The sequence below is a fragment of the Otolemur garnettii genome, unplaced genomic scaffold (assembly GCF_000181295.1).
Source record: "Otolemur garnettii isolate 467f Iridium unplaced genomic scaffold, OtoGar3 scaffold00031, whole genome shotgun sequence".
Classification (NCBI taxonomy): domain Eukaryota; kingdom Metazoa; phylum Chordata; class Mammalia; order Primates; family Galagidae; genus Otolemur; species Otolemur garnettii.
The window spans coordinates 1,520,637-1,525,213 of NW_003852426.1; the positions used below are offsets into that span (position 1 = coordinate 1,520,637).

The 4,577-nt window shown below is 46.1% G+C and overlaps 1 pseudogene; it reads left to right on the forward strand.

Annotated features, from left to right (window-relative positions):
• The first annotated feature begins 3,880 nt into the window (after positions 1–3,880).
• Positions 3,881–4,336, forward strand: LOC111725064 (annotated as a pseudogene).
• The last annotated feature ends 241 nt before the right edge of the window (positions 4,337–4,577 follow it).

The following is a 4,577-nucleotide window of genomic DNA, read 5'->3' on the forward strand; positions in this document are numbered from 1 at the left end:
CTTTAAAACATCATTTCTTAAACAAGGATGTTTACTATTTTAATTCAGTCTGTTGCTTCTTTTTAATTGCATTATTTTTCTGTACAAATATGTCTTTCTTTCATTGAAATGTAAGATGAGGGCATGATTAATAAACAAATGCAATTTGGTGAAGAAAAAAAAATTTAAAAATAAAACCCTATTCCTTACCAGACCTTTATTTCTCTTCTGTTGGTTCAGTCTCACAGTGCATCCCACACAGCGCTACATTAGGGCAGCAAACAAAAGCATCAGTTTCACTTTCCAACACTGTTAACTGTTCCACGAAGATACACAAGGATAACAGTCTTTTAACATATCTGGCAATTTAGAAGCTTTCTCTTGACGACATCGAGAATGTCTCAACCCCCCAATGCAGAAGCTAGGGCAAGTTGCTTGATTAAATATATTGTATGTTCTACAGGGTACTTGCAAAGTGGAAACAAGGTGCAATTTGACAAAATAAATTTAACATTTAAAGAGCTAAAACTTTAAACAGTGGTGAAGGAAATATTGCCCAAATTTTTGTGTAAGCCAGAAAATTCAATCTGTGAGGGATTCTAGGTGGGCCAATGCCACAATTGTGGCTTCAGTGCACTCAGGCGCCCTCTAGTGTCCATGTGGGATCAAGGCTGTGATATTTATGAAGCAAACACTTTGGTCATTCTGCAGAACACAAGATTGAAACCATCTGCCAATTTTCAAGGCCTTGTTATTAGTTCATTCTGTTATCCCTGTTTGTGAATACTTGTCACACTAGGTCCCCATATCTTTGGGCCACAAACTATGCTCGGACCTCCTCTGGTTACATCACAGGCCCAAACAGCCAAGGGTAGCAGAGCAAGGCCTGGAGGTCAGTGTGAGGAGTGGGAATGACCTGAGGGTACAGGAATCCCTGGAGCTGTGTGTAAAGCCCTGTCTCTGACTCGCCTCTGACCCATGCTCACCCTCTTCCTGGTGTCTGCCATTCCCGGGACCCCAAAGAAACAAACACTGGAGCTTGGGGTCAGCAGCTCCCTAGGAGGGGCCAGGTGTGGTCCATCCAATCCTGTTCCTCTGCCTCACAGCTCTCTTCTAGAATCTTCCGATAATAGAAACCAAACCAGACTGGCTTATGTGGTGGTTCTCAAAGTGGGGCTCTAGAACAAGCAGCATTGGCATCAACTGGGAACTTGTTAGAAATGTGACAGTCAGGCCCTACCCCAGACCTGCTGAATAAGAAGCTCTATACTTGAACAAGCCCTCCAGAAGAGTTATGGTTTTCAATTTTGCCCCTCCATGCACATGCTCACTCAACTCTCAGTATTGAGTAGCTGGGATTTCTGAGTAGTCAGATGTGGGACACACATTTTTGCTAGAAAGTTCCTGCCTCAATCAGATGGGTCCTGATCCAGATAAAGAAATTACCATCCTGTTTTCAAGAAGTGCACTCTTGGCTCAGCACCTGTGGCTCAAGCGGCTAAGGTGCCAGCCACATACACCTAAGGTGGCCGGTTATAATCCAGCCCCGGCCTGCCAAAGAACAATGACGGCTGCAACCAAAAAATAGCCGGGCATTGTGGCAGGCGCCTGTGGTCCCAGCTACTTGGGAGGCAGAGGCAGGAGACTTGTTTGAGCCCAGGAGTTGGAGGTTGCTGTGAGCTGTGATGCCACAGCACTCTACCCAGGGGGACAGCTTGAGGCTCTGTCTCAAAAAAAAAAAAAAAAAAAGAAAGAAGTGGACTCTTGTTTGGGTATCAGGCTCCAACTTACACCTCAAAACACAGCTGAAATACTATTTATTTTATTGGGTTTCTGTGACTCCTTGGTCAGAGTGGTGCTTTGCATGTACATGCCAAAACAAAATGTGCATGTCCACTAACTACTTGTGTTAGTATTTCCTTACTGATCTCTGCCTTTCCTTACTGATCTCTGAGCAAGACTGGGCCAACCTTGAGGGCAAAGAGGGTTTGGTTACTCTTCACTCAGCCCCAACTCCTCTAATGCCGAGCACACAGTAGGTGTTTGAGAAATGGTTACCAAAAGGGTTGCCTGGAATGGCCTAGCAGACAGGACGTAGAATGGGAAACCACAAGGCAAAGTGGCTGGCAGAAGATTTTCCAAATCCCTGTGCTGGGCCACAGGACCCACTGAGACTCACTTTGGAGCCCTCCCACCTGTCTAGTCTCCCCTCATCAGGTACTTGCATGTCCCCCAGAGCCCACCTGCTCAGACACTACCTTTCAGGACCATCCTCTGGATCAGCCAGGTGCAAACCCTGAAACAACTTCCTGCCTGGCTCCAGGAGCTCAGCTGCAACTCTGAGGCCAAATTCAGTGGGAGTTGGGGATTATCCAATTGGGATGTCACTAGGAGTGACATTGCTGGCTTTAGATGAGGCGGGTCTTGTCTACATTTCAGAGGAGAAGCCTGCTTCACAGGGAATATGTAGTTTTGGTCTCTGCAGGGGTCTGGGCTGTTTAAAGGTGACCTCATTAATGAGCTTCTAACAGAGGAAACCGAACTGTCAAACAGGAGCAAGACAGACCCACGCACATAATTGCCTCTTTGAAGGAAAATCGCACAACATAACTCCTCCCTTTGTTTTATTTAATTAAAACACCTGTGGCCTAACCTGTCCTCTCTGAGAGTTTTGTTTTCTCTGCCTGGAAGAGCCCTAAGGGGGCAGTAGGAGTCCAAGCTCCCCGCTTCAGCCTCAGTTCCTGCCAAAACCACATCCCTAGAAAATACCGGCCTGCAGGGGAAAGAGGAAGGGGGAAGCCAACTCCCCGACAGCAGGTTCTGTTCTCAGTCTGCAGCAGGGAAAGAAAAACAACCATTTTTTACCTTTTAAAGCCAGAGTAACTTTTCCTCCCCTGCTGGCCCCTTCCACCTTCCCTCTTGCCAGGGCATTTCCCTTCTCTCTCCTCCCCGGACCCTGTGCTGAGAAAGTAAATCAACTTTTTACATCTTTATAGCCTAATCTTTCTGTAAACAATCTTTCTCTGCCTGGGTACTAATTTCACACGGTATCAAGGGCTTCGGGAGGAAACTGCAGAGAGCTCCAGCGTCCCAGCTCCCATGCTTGTGGCTGACTGACCCGTCCATCACTCACAGCTGAAGGGAGGCGCTGGGCTCTCCCTGGGACCCCTTTCTGCACCCACCCTTGTGGGTGGTCTGCAGGTGGGAATGTTCCCCGGTTGTGACCAGTGTGGTGCGTGCTCAGTGGGCTTCACTGAGACCCAGTAGATGCCCTCTAAGTTGCCAAGATGTCTGGAAAAGCCATGTTAGGGATTCAGAATCTCAGAGACTGAGATACACCATGAAAATGAGACAATCCATCCCACTCTCTCAGGTGAGGTGACATTAGGATGATATGAGAGCAGGTTACTGCTCAGCTGGGGTCTGTATCCAGGGTCAGATCAGCCACTGGGGGAAAGGGGTCATTTCCTCCTCCCCAAGGAGCCCACGAGAGGAATTTCTGCCCCCCAACCCCCATCTAGAGAAGACAGTTCGCTTCAAGTTGAGCTGGGACAGGATATTTGGACTTTTTCATCAAAATTTCACTTCAAATGTTTTAAAACTTTGACGTATGTATGGATTCTATCCTATTAAAAAGAAAAAGCTGAGCTGAGCTTATCCTTCGTTTCCCACGGAACCCGCAGCAGCGCTGCCTCCGTGTCCTCTGCCATGGGTCCCCTCTTCCCACGATAACCTGGTAGGCGACCCTGGGGGGTGGGGGAGGCTGGCGACCGAGCGGCCTGAGTGCAGGGATGTGATCTTCGTGGTGGGAAGCTAAGTTTTTAAACTACCCCATGGATGCCGACAGTGATGTTGCACTGGGCATTCTAATTACAAACGCAGTCCGTGTTTTTAGAACAAGATGCCATTTGAACTTAAGGAAGATGATTTGGAGGGAGCGAATGTAATTTATAAGCGTGATGTTGGAAAAGTATTAATGAAGCTTAGAAAACCTAGAATTACAGCTACAATTTGGTCTTCAGGAAAAATTATTTGCACTGGAGTAACAAGTGAAGAAGCAGCTACATTTGGTGCCAGACGTTTAGCACACTGTCTGCAGAAACTAGGTTTCCAGGTCATACTTACGGATTTTAAGGTCGTTGACGTTTTGGCAGTATGTGACATGCCATTTGAAATCCGTTTGCCAGAATTCACAAAGGACAATAGACCTCATGCCAGTTATGAACCTGAACTTCACCCTGCTGTGTGCTATCTAATAAAGTCTCTAAGTGCTACATTACAGATGTTTTCAACAGGAAGTAGGACAGTAACAGTGCCCAATGTAAAGGTCATTGCTACTGTTGTGGAACAGATTTAGCCATTTGCGTTTGAAAGCAGGAAAGAAATTTTATAATTCATTACTTAATTGGTTAGAATCTCTAACGGAGCACCTTTTTTTTTTTACTTTATTAAAATACTGAGTTTATTTCACATGTATATTTTTGTCTCCCCACCATTTCCATGTCTGACCACCACTACTACTATGCCCTATCATAACATTCCATACATACTTAAAACCAAGTGAAGGGTGGAGTTCCATCTTTAAAAACTAAACAGGC